Below are 16,419 nucleotides of genomic sequence, written 5' to 3'. Positions count from 1 at the left end.
TGTTTTAGGGTTAAATGATCTGTATATATTTGTTAAATCCATTTTGTTCATAACTTCTATTAGTTTCACTATGCCTTTGTTTAGTTTCTGTTTCAATGAACTGTCCATTGGTAAGAGTGGGGTGTTGAAGTCTCCCACTATTCTTATTCTTATCTTCCCATTTCCAGGGAAGTTTCCAGGAGTTTTCTTTATAGAATCCTCTGTAGGGCTTGATTAGTAGATATATATTGTTTAAATTTGGTTTTGTCATGGAATATTTTGGTTTCTTCATGTATAATGATTGAACTTTTGTTGGATATAGTAGCCTGGGCTGGCATTTGTGTTCTCTTAGTGTCTGCATGTCATCTGTGCAGGCTTTTCTGGCTTTTAGGGTCTCTGTTGAGAAGTCTGGTGTAATTCTGATAGGTTTGCCTTTATATGTTACTTGGCCTTTACTCCTTACAGTTTTTAGTATTCTTTCTTTGTTCTGTGCATGTATTGTTTTGATTACTATGTGGCAGGAGGATTTTCTTTTCTTGTCCAATCTATTTGGAGTTCTGTAGGCTTCTTGTACTTTTATGGTCATCTCTTTCTTTAGGTTGGGGAAGTTTGTTTTGTTTTGTGTTTTTTCTATGATGTTGCTGAAGACGTTTTCTGTTTCTTTGAGCTGGGAATCTTCACTCTCTTCTATTTCTATTATTCTTAGGTTTGGTCTTTTCATCATGCCCTGGATTTCCTGGATGGTTTGGGTTAGGACTTTATTAATGCTTTGTGTTTTCTTTGATGGCTGTGTCAATATCTTCTATGGTATCTTCTACACCTGAGCTTCTCTCTTCTATCTCTTGTATTCTGTTGATGATGCTTGCATCTGTGGCTCCTGACCTTTTCCCTAGGCTTCCAATTTCCAGGGTTGCCTCTAGTGGTGATTTTATTATTGTTTCTATTTCCATTTTTAGGTCTTAGACTGCTTTGTTCAATTCCTTCACCTGTTTGATTGTGTTTTCCTGTATTTCTTTTAGTGAGTTATTTATATCCTCCTTAAAGGTCTCTATTAGCTTCATGAGATGGGATTTTAGGTCATCATCCTGTTTTTACCTGTGTTGGGGTATCCAGGGCTTACTGTGGTGGGAGAGCTGGGTTCTGATGGTGTCAAAGTATATTGGCTTCTTTTGCTTATCATCTTGTGCTTGCCTCTCCCCATCTGGTTATCTCTGGGTTTAGCTGGCCCAGATGTCTTAACTTTTACCATTTTAAAATTTATTTTAACTGTGTATGTGCACATGTGGTACATGTTTATGATGTGTGTGTAAAATGTGCTTCCAAGGAGGCAAGAAGCTGCTCTCCTCAACCATATGGTGTGGAGGACCTGGATGATGTAGACAAGGAATCCTTATAGAAAGGGAAGAAATTGGGGTGCTATGGGAAGAGAGAATCTTATCTTACTGCCACCTAGTGTGATGCTCTGAAGAACATCAGAATTCTGAGTCCCAGTGTGGCATTCTAGGACATTATGAAAGACAGAAACACCCCATGTGACAGTATAATGGCATAACTTTATGTAATACATATCTAAATATTTAAAAATTAGGAGTTGGTATTTCTATTCTTACTTAGTAAATGATACTGGAGAACTGGGGCATGCTGGTAGGTGTTTAATGAGCAGCCCTGAGGGGTGCAATTGAGGTAAGGGTGGAGTGGGGGAAGCCCAGAGTTCAGATTTCAGCTGGTTTTCATGGAACTGTAGCTGAGAACAAGAGGACATCCAGGCATGCTGGCTTTCAGGAGCCAGAAAAGCCAGCTGCAACACATCCCTGGTGCCAGTGCTCCCGATGTCATCCAGCTAGCTTGTGGCAGAGGCAGGAATTTGACCAATGTAGCCCTGCTGCAGAATCTGGATTCTTCTTGCTTCACTGCTTCCCAGTTCTCTATGTCCACGGCTGCAGCATCAATCCTGAGAAATTCACCAATACACTAGGCTTAACTAATTCCAACACACTGGTGGTTAGACTCTACCGGTGGTTATAATTTGTCATGACTCACTGGGCTCCCAAAGCTGTATTCCACACCACACTCTGTTCAAGCACGCCATCCTGATGAGTTTGAGCTTCTCCCTCCTTTGCATATAGGATATCATATCAAGAATGTTTCTGACTTCCATCATTCGCCTTTCCCCCTTCCTCTGCTCTCCAGAACACTAACCTGCATGCTAAACAGAGCCTGAGGGAGCACATTAAATGCATGGAGAAGTAGCAGAGTCAAAGCAGGCAGGAGGCCCAGCCAACCTCATATTGCTTGTAATTGAGATGTTATACAATCCTATTAAAAGTCTGCAGACATCTAGTTTCCTTTATGGCTAAATATTACTGAGCCTAGATTCATGAAACCCTTTAATATATTCTAAAATCACAATGATAAATCCGAGATTATAATGGAACCCTGTGGCTTTAGAATATGATCAGGAAAAAGTCAGCTTCAGATCCCTACAGAGGCTGCAGGAGAGTGAGCACATCTCTCTCTTTGAAGGAAATACAAAGAGTTATTGGGTTGGGAGTTTTCAGACCATGGTAGTACAAGATGTAGGTGCCTTTCCCCATTCTTGAGACAAACTTACAGCTAGCTGCTTATTATTACTTCCATTGTCCCTGGCTGGGAGTTTTGTCTGAGCATGAGGTGTGCTTGGCCATGTACTGGGTACACAGTGGGCTAGGAGCTTTGGGAGATATGTTTACACACATACACACACATACACACACACACACACACACCATATTTCTAATTATATATGTGTATATATATCATGTATATATAATTCATATATAAGTCATGTTTATAATTCACACATATAATTTATATATAATTTAAATTGGAGTATTCACCAGAGAAGACTGCTCAGACATGGGTTTAAGCCAATTAAGTCTTTATTAGCTGGGGGCTACACTGGGTTTTAGGAATCCCAGTGCAGCCCAGAGTCTTTCTCAGGATAAACTTTTAAGCTCAAAAACTATGTTCTGGGTCAACATACTTCAGTTAACAAGAACAGTTAGCCAGAAGCTGAATCACAGAATCTAAAAAGCAAGGTTGGGACATCTTGAGACTTTCTCAGAACAATATAGAGTTTGATTGATTAGACTTTTGTTTTAGTGTTAATTATATATATATATATATATATATATATATGTATATATATATATACACACACACCACACACATATATCATATACACACATATATCATATGCATATATGTTATATCTTAATATGTACATAAATAACATATTTATATATTTGCTAGTATGGCTTCTAGGCTGTGGTCCAAGTAGTCCAATAATGCTGTCTCCTGGTGAAAAGGCCAAGGATCCAGTATTTATTCAGATCATGAGACTGAATGTCTCAGCACTCCCAGTCTGCTGCTGCTGGAGTCCTGGAGGATTCCTAGAGAGCTGCTGGTCTTCAGTCTACACTGGAGTCCTGAAGAAGTCAATTGTAACACCAGAGAAGGAGTGGATGTCTTAGCAACAGTAGAGATGATCTTGCCAACAAGAGTTGGGGCAAGCAGCCAAAATGTAAAAGCTTCCTTCTTCCATGTCCTTTTCTGTATGTTGCCACCAGAAGGTGTGGGCAAGATTTAGGGTGGGTCTTCCACCTCAAATGATCCAATCAAGAAAATCCTCCCAGGTGTGTCCAGCTGCCTGTGTTCTGTCACTTGCAAATGAGGTCGAGTTGACAAGCAGGATCAGCTGTCACAATGAGTGTCTTCAGCACTCCACTCTTCTCTGCAGATGGTTCACTTGAAGGGAAAATTAATGAAGAAACTTCAGTGACTTAATGTGTAACATCCTGTGCAGCAGATAAGGAATACACATTCTTCTCAGCAGCCCGTGGGGTTCTCTCTAACATGAATTGCTTTCCATGGCTCAAAACAAGCCTTGCCAGGTGAGAGAGGATGCGCCTAACTCCTCGTATCTCAGCAGATCACAGCAGAGCAAAATCAGAAACTAACAGCAAAAGAAACTCCAGAAACAGCACAGATACTTGGAGGTCGAAAAATGTGCATTCTTGGATGAGTTGAAGAAAGCAAGCAGGAAATGTAGAACTTTCCAGAATCAAGGGAAGCTGGGTTGACAAAGCAAGTGAGACCCTCTGGAATCGACCCTGGGCAGTTTTAACAGTGAGGTTTATGTGGACTGTTGTCCTTAGATTTAAAGAGCAGAGGGGCTCAGTGGTGTGATCACTGGCTCTGCAAGCCTGAGGGCCTCACTCTGAGTCGTCAACCCCGCAACCCCCGTGTGAAAAACAGGGTGTGTCACACACGTGATTGTAACCCCTGAACTGTGGGGAGCAGAGAATCACCCGGGTTTGCCAGCTTCTAGCTCAGCTCCGGGTTCAGCGTGAGACCATCTTAAAGGAATATAGGTAGGGAGTGCTAGAGCAGTCCTGCGGTGCCTGCACACATACATGTAGAGATATACATACATGCATACATACACAAAATGTGTATATATGCATACACATGCATACATCCATAAAGACATATTTAAAGGAACAGGTTAAATTTGTGACCATTTTGTAGCAATTTTACAATTGTTATGAAATCGACACAAACTGTACACTTAGCCCAGCCTCAGCATAAAAGAACAAAGTGCTTGCTGTACCATCAAAGAAACAGCTGCTCCAGTTTCCTGTCTGCCTTTCTCCTTTGCCCCAGCTGCACACGTCCTGACCTCAATGAGAAACGGCCGAGAACACCACACATCTCAGAGAGAGGTGATCCTTCCCAGCTTGCTCACAGCTTGTTTTGAGTCACACTTTTTTTGGGGGGGGGGCTGGGGATGCTTTCCTTGTCCCTCTGATGTGAATTTTGCTAGGAGCTTTCTATTTTTGTCACGCTGATTGCTCCGTGTACACTGAAAATCATTGATTTGGTATTTAGGAAATTGCCATGTTTGAGACAGCAACGCTTTTAACTAATGGATTGATGAGCTTTAAACTTGCTATTTAAAAAAAAAACACATTACAAAAACAAGGCCCTTAAAATTACAACTCATAGTTTACTAGGTTCAGGATAATGATAAGCAGTGACCTCCATTATTCATTTCAACTCTGTGGCTAACCAACCTGGGAAAACACATTTATCCCCACTTCACTTAGGAATATATTAGTGGGTTGAATAAACCAGTCTTTAAACATCAGTACCTTCCACTAGATCTTGGTGAATAGAATCAACCCTGGTAATAAACACTGACCCTTCACTCTTGACACTTCCTGTCTACAAGGTCCACTGATGGCTTTGGGAAATGAGTGGCTGAAAGCCTCCCCTGTGTCCGTGATGTACTACTGAAGGGCTGTGACAGCACCTGGGCAGTGCTCATCTGCTAAGTACCCACTCTGATCTAGACACAGTCATTTCTGATCTTCTAGAAAAATCCCCAACGAGCATGGGACTAGGGAAAACAGAGGCATCAAGAAACTGTCACAGGCCTCTCTTAGCTGGGCATGGTGGCATACACCTTTAATCCCAGCAATCTGGAGGCAGAGTCAGGCATGCACGCATGCGCACACACACGCATGCGCACAGCCCCTCTCCCTGGGCAGGTAAATGCTGGGGGGCTTGGCCAGAGCTCCAGGTTGTCTTGCTTGCTGCCTGGTTCCATGATGCTGCCACCTTCTGCTCAGTGGACTAATTAGAAGGTGGCTTACGCTAGTGAACACTGTGAAAAGCTGGGGCAAAAGACCTGGAAAGGTGCCTCAAAGACGCTTTTCTCCCAACAACGGGGTTGCTGGGAAAGAAGTGGAGACGTGGAGATCAGCTCTGTTTTTGTCAGGCTCCTGCCTCCATACACTCCGGTGAGGGTCTTTTCCAGCTGACAAGGCCTTTGGGGGTGGGATATGTCTCACTAGTTGACAGTTAGCTTCCCTCAGGTTCTCTCCCTCCAGGTGGCTCCTTAGCAGATGCTTTTCATTAGCATGCAGGGTCTAATCTCATTAAGAATTGATGTTGGCAGAATTTATTTTTACCCGCAGTTGGAGGAAGGAAAAGGTTAGCTCCTTGCAGAGCCATTCCCACACATGACTCCCCAGCCCCAGAAACCCTTCCCAAGGCTTTTCCAGTCCTGGGAAACATGGGAGGTGGGGCTTCAGGGGTGGCGAAGAGGAGCCAGAGCAGCACCTACCTAAACAGTTGTCTCCTGCCTTCTACTCACACCACGTACACACACCATACACATATACACTCACTCACAACATTCACACACATACACACAAACTCATAGCATGCACATACACACTCAGTCACATCACTCACACATATACACACATACATACACTCACATATACTATACACTCACACATACATTCACACACACACTACACACTTATACACTCCCAGCATATACATACATACTTAGTCACACTACTCACATACATATACATGCTCTCACACACAAACACACTCTACTCACACACATTATACATTCACACACACTACACACAGTCACACCATTCACACACACACAATACAAATATACTACACATACTACACACACACATTATATACTCACAATACACTATACACACTCACATTACACACACATACTTATAACATACATACATACTACACACACATATTTATATATACACACTCTCACACACACTATTCATACACATACTTACACTACACATACACACACATACACACTATATATATACACACATTCACAGTACTCACATACTACATACATAGACACACACACACACACACACACACACACACACACGACTCTCCTTAGGTTGAAGTCAAACATCTACCCACCCTAATTGGGGAGAGGGGCTGATACACCAAACAAAGATTCTGTTAACTCCACCCTGGTGAAGTAATGGGCTCCATGGGGGTTGCATACACAGGAGAATGGTGACCACTGAAAAGTTCTGTCCTCAACAAAAATCTGACCTTTTCACTCCACATTTCTAAGATTCTCTACAGCTAGGGCAGGGGAGAAAAGCCAGGAGAATCTTAGGAGAAGGTAGGGAAACCTCTCTCCCCTTCCTTAGAAGGGAGTTCTAACAACCTCCAAACCACAGACCTGGCACCTGCTGTCTAGTTTTGTTTGGTTTGTTGCCATGATTACCAGACAAAGTCTCCTGGAGGTCATTACAACTGCTCTGTTTGATGGTGGTGACAGTCATGTGACAGTCATGTGACACCTGGAGGACACTGCTAGAACACATGCACAAACACATGTGCGAGCGCACACACACACCTGCACACACCCATATGTGCACATCCTTTTAGGTAACTAGCATGGGGCAAGGCTCTCCCTTCAATACGATTCTTTGCAGGACTGGGTGAGAGGAAGCCCTGATCCTGCGAGTTGGGCCCTGATCCTGCCAGTGCAGGGATGATGGACGCAAAGCCAAGGCTACCCAGTCTCTCTGATCTAGCTTGGTCATTTGTTTCAGGTTCTGGCCTCCTACATTTGGGAATTTGGGACAGGAAAGATGTTCTTGTTTCTGCACTCCTGCTTTCTCCAATTGTGTGGAAAGGGCACCAAAGGTTATCCAGAAACACGGCCAAGCCTTCGCCTTCCGGACATACAGAGACCTGGACTTGAATGCAGGTGTAAATGCTTATTCACTGTGTGGCTTTCAGTAAAATCGTTCAACCTTCACTTTCTCACTTGAAAAATATAGGCCAGGATCTGGGAGATGGGTGGGGTGAGAGAAGGCTTGCTGTGAGGCATGAGGACCTGGGTTTGAACCCCAGCCACCATGTGAAACTGAGGTGCAGTGGGACCTGCCTGTGGTCTTGATCCTAGGGAGGCAGAGACTGGAGGATCCCTGAATCTGTGGGGTCCAGGTACAATTAGAAACCCTGCTTCTAAAGGTAAGGTGGAGGGACACTGAGGAAGATACTGAAAAGTTGACATTCCTGCTTCCACATGAATGCACATGTGCACACACACACACACACACACACACATTAAAGTCCAATGGAGGAATACATGACAACCTCCTTACAGGCTCCCACGGAGACTAAATAGGGCAACATACATGATGCCCAGTTTCTGTTGCTTAGTACGCATTTGATGGATAGGTCTTTTATGCAGCTCATATTGTGAGGCCGAGTAGGCACTGAGATGTTCTGCTAGAGGAATGGTTATTGTATTATTAGCATATACCAGACACTTTACACTTTAATTCACACGGTAGTTTTCTAAAGGGGAGATGATTATCTATCTTTCAGGGATGTAAATTACTCAGGAGGTTGAGTCAGGAGAATGTTATTCTGAGTCATGAACAAAAATATGTCAAAGAAGTAAAACTAAAGACTCACATAGGTTACTCAAGGTTACACCCTGGGGTCAGGTCACTTGGAAATAAATGCCAGGGGACTCTCTTTCTAATCCTCAAACATATTAAGTTTTGGAGTTTCCTGTTACACACACACACACACACACACACACACACACACACACACACACACACATACACACACTTCCAAGTGTCTCAACAAAACTAACTTATACGTAGGGTCACTGGATGCTCCTGCAATCGTCATGCTTCTCTGAATTTGCTCAGTATCTGTTGTGATGCCTCACTTTCACCTCTCGTTTTCTTAAGTTTGATTCCTTCTCTTTCTGAGCGATTTCTGATAGAATCATCTGGGTTTCAAAGCACTTGGTTAGCTTCAAACCCTCCAGCTCCAATGTCTGTAACATATATCCTCTCAGGCGTGTAACACTCCTTGCCTGCTGGTTTCCTTGGTAGATAGATGTCCTATGGCTCTGACATCGGCAGCATCCTGGGATCTGCACTGCAACTGGACTTCATCTTTACAGCTTCATACATTAGGTCTCTAGGGGCTCTCTGCAAGGGATCAGAGCCTTCATGATGCCCCCACTCTTGCATCTTTCTCAAATATAAGCCAGTACTATGGATGCTGCTGCCCAGTTTTGCTTCCAGCAGGAGATGTCGCCTTGCTCACTTGAAAGCACACAGTAGGACTTTTTCAAGATCTCTCCAAAGCTGATGTGAAGGAACATTTCATCCACAAGGAAAGACTATCTAAACACACAAGTGAGAAGCAACCTGATGAAAATGGAGGCTGGCTGCAGTAATAGGCAACTACAGAGAAGGGTCCTTTTAGAGTGGGTGGCTCTTGGGAGGGATGGCTACAAACTACAGCATTCTCTGACCATAGCTTTCTAAGAAGAAAAGACAGCATGACAGCAAGACTTAAGGCTTAACAGTTGGAAGATATATTATAGCAATGACTACATGACTGTCCCCTTACTAGTAAAGTCTCTATTTTATGCTCTCTATTATTCTATTTATGTATATGATTGCCTGCTTGTATATATGTGCAGTGTGTGTGTGTGTGTGTGTGTGTGTGTGTGTGTATGGTCTGCAGAAGCTCAAAGAAGCCATTAGATCACTTGGAACTTGAGTCACTGAGGTCGGGAACTGAATCTGGGTCCTCTGCAAGAGCATCAAGTGTTCTTAATCATTCAAACATCCCTCCGGGCCCTATAATGTTCTTATATATTTTAATTATGAGCAATGGCTGAGAATCAGAGTCCACTGGGGTGACTTGACCAAGGCCTATCCCACCCAGCAGCAGAAAGTGGTGGACAAGAAGTTATCAATGGGATTAAATGGTGGCAGACATGGCCGATCTGATCAATGGTGATTTGATTGGTTAATGAATCATACGACTGATGGATATGTGAGATGACAGCTCAGGGCAGTAGAATAATGTCGGAATTCTGGCCACATCAGCAAAGAATCACCACACTAGGGGTCTGGTGCTGATTTAAATAATAGCTTCTCGGTCAGAAATATTGCATCCCTCCCTAGAGGGTTCATTTCACTGTGATGCTAGAATCAGGTCATGTACGTTTTCATATTAAGCTTTTGCTAAGTAAGCCTTAACAATAGTTCAAAATGATTTTTTTTCGTATGTTCTCAAAAGAAAAGTAATGAGTCCTTTGTAAAAGAAATGTGAAGAGCAGAAAGGGGAGTTATTGAGTGTGGCCACATTGGGAAGGGGACAAGGGTCCAGTGACACCTCCAGCCACCTTTTAGCACCTCTTTGTCTAATCTTCTCCAATGTTGCCTTTCTTGGCTGAGATTGTTTTCCAGTTTTATACATTAAATCAGGAGGTTTTCATTTAAACTCTCAAAGCATGAAGAACTGTTGGTTTAGGAGGCCGAGAGTGGCTCCCACACTCAGGAAGGGTTTTAGTGTGGTTTGGTTGTGTCTTTTCCACTCACACTGACTTGGGGAAGAGGCAAGTCTCAATGACCAGTTACGTGCTTATTCAACTGAAGGCTTTGGTTTCTGGCCACTTGTTGGACAGCCCAGAGATCATCTCAGGGAAAAAAAATGGCTTCTGAAAATGCTTTAGCCCCTAGTGCTTCTAGGAGCCCTCAACAAACAATCCTTCCAGAGTTAAATAGCCTGGCCTCCTCCTCCTCCAGCCCCAGGCTGTAATATTTGCTTGAGGAAGTTTGCAGTAGGCCATGACATTTCAGGAAAGGTTGTTACCCCAAAGCATTCCTGCAGAATTTATCAGATTTTAAGAGTGAACCCTGCCCCCTTGTAAAGAGATGCTACTTTGTAGCTGAGGATCTGAGTTCATCTGAGGCCCCTGAACTTTCTGCTTTCTGTGGAAATGAAAACCCTCATCACCAAGGACAGGAACAGTGGAGGTTCAGGAAGGGCAGCAAAGTGGCGGCAGGGTCTTCCCACTCCACACCATTGTTTGTCTTTCTGTGTCAGAACTCCAGATTCCTTCAACCTTTTGACCCATCAAGTAGACCTTAGGGAGGAAAGAAAGATGGGGATGCTGCCCACCCCTCCCACCCCCAACTTGTTTTTTTAGGGCTGCAGCAACAAATGATACACTTGGTGGCTCAATAATAAAAATTTGTTCTCTCAGTTCCAGGGACACAGAAGGCCTAACCTAAGCAAGGTATTAACAGAGGGATACTTCCTCTGTGAGTTCCTGAGGAGGTAACGATCTATCCCTCGCCTCCTCCAGCTTCCACTATTCCTCCACTTCCACACTTGCGTTTCATTCTGCCTTCCTTATAGTAGGATTGCATGTAAGGTTCCCCTGGACAACCCAGGATCATGTGCCCTCAGTACCAAAGCAGGACAATAGGGAAGAGAGAGAGATAGAAAGAGAGAGACAGAGACACAGTGATAGAGACAGAGACAGAGAAACACAGAGACCTTCTAGTGGCCTTGTGCAATTCTTACAGAGTCAGTATCAGAAACAAACAAGTCTGCAAAGGAAAAGGCCAGAAACCCATCTGACCAAGGCAGAATACATGTCGAGTAGCTGCCATATTGGAAAACAACCGTAGAGAAGTGTTTGGGGATTGAATTGGGCAACAGTTAATTATCTGTTGGCCTGGTTCAATAAATCTTAGCTACTGTTACTGACACTGGTACAATAAAGAAAGAAATGATAATTGTCTCATCCAGGTTGGTGTTGGAATGAATCTTCCAGAGCTGAGTCCAATACTAATTAATTTCTGGAGGAGTCCAGAGGGAGTAAGGGGCTGCAAGGAAATAGCTGTACAATAAATCTCCATCCAACCTTTTAATTGCATTCATTAATTCTTTTATTGATTTCTGAGTCCTCTGTTGGTTTAACCAATGTGATAGAAATTTTTAAATTTCTTACTGTTCTCATAGATTTGGGCTTTTCTCCTGTGATTCTATATGCACAACACGTAAGGTTATGTGTTTTGAAGTTATGCTGTAGGCACATAACATTTCGTGATGGTCTCTCCTTTTATCATTGCTTACTGCTTCTTTTTATCCCTGATAATAGTTTTTGCTTTGAGCTCTTTGTCTAATATAGACGGTGTTATATAGCTTTTATTCCCCTTTCATTTTTAGTTTTTCAAGACAGGGTTTCTCTGTGTAGCCTTGGCTGTCCTGGAACTCACTCTGTAGATCTGCCTGGCCTCAGACTCACAGAGATCCACCTGCCTCTGCCTCCCAAGTGCTGAGATTAAAGGCGTGTGCCACCACACCTAATTTAGCTTTCTTTTTCTTACTGTTTTGTTGATATACATTTTTTCCTGTTCAAAAGACATCAAACCTTTATGAGTTTAAGAGCTCTGTCATCAATACCTTGCAACTAGATTCTTATCTAATGTAACAATCTCTATATTTTTTAGGTAATTCTAATCCACTTACATTTGATGTAATCTGCATGAATTTTTCAGTACTGTTCTGCTTTATTAATTCTTTTAGTCATTGTGATGGTTAGTACTGTTAATGAAACACCTAGGAGACAAGCCTCTGGGGACACTATTTAGATGGAGGTTAATCTTTGAGAATGTGCGAGGTATTGAGGCCTGCCCCCCTAGTATAGCTGTATAACTATTTGTTCCAGACCTGCCAGCTATTTCACATTGTTGCTGTAATATGCCTGCCTGATATTTTATATTGTTGACAGAAAAATAACGACTCAGAGCAGGGTCAAGCTGACCGCACATCCTGTTATGTTCTGAGGTTTGTTAATCTTAAGAAACTTCACAACCATAGGCTTCACTTAGGACCAATCAGAACTGTTCTAACTAGCCAAAACCAGCTTGAGTCAGGGCTAACCACCCTGCCATACTGTGTATGAGCTCATTGTGGTTTTTTTTTTTTTCCTTTATAAACTGGTCATGAGAAATGTTCGAGGTCCAGTTTTAACTCCCGAGTCTAGGCTGTGTTGCTGATAGATCAGTCTTGGGGGGGGGGTGTTCAATACACCAGCCCTGTTTAACTGAGACCAGAGTCTGAGTGGTTTGCGAGGCGATTCCAGAGCCTCAACATGAGGGACTAACTTGATTCCTTTAATTGAGGTGGGAAGACCCATCTTGGGGTCCTGGACTGTGGAGAGTGAATAGAACAAGCCGAGTGCTAGCATACGCTCATCCATTGCTCTCTGCTCTTGACTACGATGTAATGTGATCAGTTCTCTCAATCTTCGGCTGCTACGACTTCCCTGCCATGACAAAGTGTAACCTGCAGCTGTGAGTCAAAGGCCAAGTATTTTATTACAGCAACAGCAACAGAAAAGATGGTCATAGAAAGCTTGAAGCAGATATTTAAGTTGTCTAGTATTTACCTTAGCTCCTTACAATAATCAATTTCCATTTCCTTTCTGGCTGGTTTTATTTGCAATTTCTCATCATGTTGCATAAAATTTATAGTTTTACTTATCTCTTTCAGCCTCTGCTAGTCCGTTATTCTAGAAGCCATAAACTTTTATGCCTTTTGTTACTTATTTCTTTTCCTCTTGAGGGACTACATTTCTTAGCAACTGGATTTGAGTTAGGGATTCCCAGGTGGGCTACTACCTGATTCCCAGGTGGGCTTCTCCAGTGTATCATATTCTGTGAAGTATGATGGACATCTGCCCTTCGAAGGTAATATCACTTCAGGTCTTTTAACTTTACAACTAATAAGTAATCAGTGAAGAGAATCTTTAAGACAATACAAGCTCCTAGTCACTAACAAAATTGATCTATCTCTTCCTCTTAATTTGATATCCATTGATAATTCTTGGTCTGGATGGGTCTTTACCATGATGGCTGCAAAGCAGTAACAAAGTTACAGAGCTGGACTTTACAATCTTAGTACGTTCATGTGTTCATTTCTTCATTCATTCATTATTAGTTTATTCATTGTGGTAATTAGAGAGAGAATGTAATGACTGGCCATGTCAGGTGTCTTAAAAGTTTGAAGAGATGTACGTAGTCTTAGTAACTCTGTAAAGAGTGATCATGAAGTTTATCTTTTTAACTTGTATTTTCTAATTGTCTGTGGTATTATCTTCATAATAGAAATAAAGGTTTTCAATCTAAAACAATCCTATTTCTTTGTGTGAAGGTAAAAACATGAGTTTAATTTTCCCATGGCACAAATTTAATTTGTATTCTTTGCTTGATAACTTTTTAAAATTTACATTCCAAATGTTGTTATGCTCAAAGCTACCTCTTCCAGAGTTTTTCATCCCCTTTCTCCTCCCCTTTGCTTCTGAGAGGGTGCTCCCCCACCCACACACCCACACCTCACCTCACCCACTGCCATCCCTCTTCCCTGGGGCATCAAATCTCTACAGAATTAGGCACATCCTCTCCCACTGACGACAGACAAGTCCTCTACTACAAATGTACCAGGGGCCACAGACCAGCCCACATATGCTCTTTGGTTAGTGGCTTAGTCTCTGGGAGCTCCCATGAGTCCAGGTTAGTTGGCACTGTTGGCCTTCCTATGGGGTTGCCATCCCCTTCAGCTCCTTCAATCCTTCCCCTAACTCTTCCATAGGGGTCCCTGACCTCAGTCCAGTGGTTGGCTATAAGTATCTGCATCTGTGTCAATTAGCTACTGGTAGAGCCTTTTAGAGGACAGCCATGCTAGGCTCCTGTCTGCAAGCACAACATAGCATCAGTAATAGTGTCAGGGTTTGGCACCCACCCATGGGATGGATCCCAAGTTAGGCTGGTGACTGTATGGCCTTTCCCTCAATCTCTGATCCATTTTTGTCCCTGTATTTATTTTAGATAGGAACAATTCTTTGTCAAAAATTCTGAAGCTGGGTTGGTGACCCCATCCCACTGGGAGCCCTATCTATCTACTGGAGGTGGCCTCTTCAGGTTCTATCTCTCCACTATTGGACATTTTGGCTAAGGTCATCCCCATTGAGTCCTGGGAGCCTCCACATCCCAGGACTCTGGAATTTTCTAGAGGTTTCCTCTGTCCCCCATCCCGGCAGCTGCATATTTCCATTCATTCTCCTGGCCCTCTGGGCTGTTTTCCCGTTTCCCTCCACACCTGATCTTACTCCCTCTTTTACTCTCCCCCACCCCTCTTCTACCAAGGTGCCTCCCTCCCTCTGCCCCCTGTGACTATTTTGTTCCCCCTTCTAAGTGGGATTGAAGCATCCTCACTTGGGCCTTCCTTCTTGGTAAACTCCTTATGGTCTGTGGGCTGTATTCTAAGTATTCTGTACTTTTTGGCTAACGCCCTCTTATCAGTGAGTACATACCAAGCATGTCTTTTGGGGTCTCAGTGACTTCACTCAGGATATTTTCTAGTTACATCTATTTACCTGCAAACTTCATGATGTCCTCATTTTTAATAGATGAATAATATTCCATTGTGTAAATGTGCCACATTTTCAGTTGAGAGACATCTGGGTTGCTTCTAGTTTCTGGCTATTAAGAATACAGCTGCTAAAACATATTAGAGCATGTGTCCCTGTGGTATGGTGGAATATATTTTGGGTATATGCTCAAGAGTGGTATATCTGGGTCTTCAGGTAGAACTATTTCCAATTTTCTGAGGAAGCCACCAGATTGATTTCCAGAGTGGTTGTGCCAATTTGCAATCCCATCAGTAACGGAGGAATGTTCCTCTTTCACCACATCCTCACCAGCATCTGCTGTCACCTGAATTTTTGATCTTAGCTACTCTGACTGGTATAAGGTGCAATCTCAGGGACATTTTGATTTGCACCTCCCTGATGACTAAGGATGTTGAACATTTCTTTTTTTTTTTTTTTCCAATTAGATATTTACTTTATTTACATTTCAAATGTTATCCCCTTTCCTGGTTTCCTCTCCAAAAATCTCCTATCCCCTACCCCTTCCCCTGCTCCCCAACCCACCCACTTTCTGGCCCTGGCATTCCCCTACACTGGGGCATAGCGCCTTCACAGGACCAAGGGTCTCTTCTCCCGTTGATGTCTGACTAGGGCATCCTCTGCTACACATGCAGCTGGAGCCATGAGTCCCACCATGTATACTCTTTAGTTGGAGATTTAGTCCCTGGGAGCTCTGGGGATACTGGTTAGTTCATATTGTTGTCCCTTCTATGGGACTGCTAACCCTTTCAACTCCTTGGGTCCTTCCCCCAGTTCCTCCATTGGGGACCCTGTGCTCAGTCCAATGTTATGCTGCGAGGATCAACTTCTGTATTTGTCAGGAATTGATGGAGCCTCTCCAGAGACAGCTATAACAGGCTTATGTCAGTATGATCTTAGCCATTCTGACTGGTGTGAGGTGGAATCTCAAGGTTGTTTTGATTTGTATTTCCCTGATGACTAAGGATGTTGAACATTTTTTTAGGTGCTTCTCAGCCATTCAGTATTCCTCAGTTGAGAATTCTTTGTTTAGCTCTGTACCTCATTTTTAATTGGGTTATTTGGTTTTTTGGAGTCTAACTTCTTGAGTTCTTCACGTATTTTGGATATTAGCCTTCTATAGGATGTAGGGTTAGTGAAGATCTTTTCCCAATCTATAGGTTGCCATTTTGTCCTATTGCCAGTGTCCTTTGCCTTACGGAAGCTTTTCAGTTTCATGAAGTCCCGTTTGTCAATTGTTGATCTTAGAGCTTGCTCTGTTCAGAAAAATTTCCCCTATGCCAATGTGT

The sequence above is a fragment of the Mus caroli genome, chromosome 9, assembly GCF_900094665.2.
Source record: "Mus caroli chromosome 9, CAROLI_EIJ_v1.1, whole genome shotgun sequence".
Lineage (NCBI taxonomy): Eukaryota > Metazoa > Chordata > Mammalia > Rodentia > Muridae > Mus > Mus caroli.
This window is presented reverse-complemented; position numbering follows the sequence as displayed.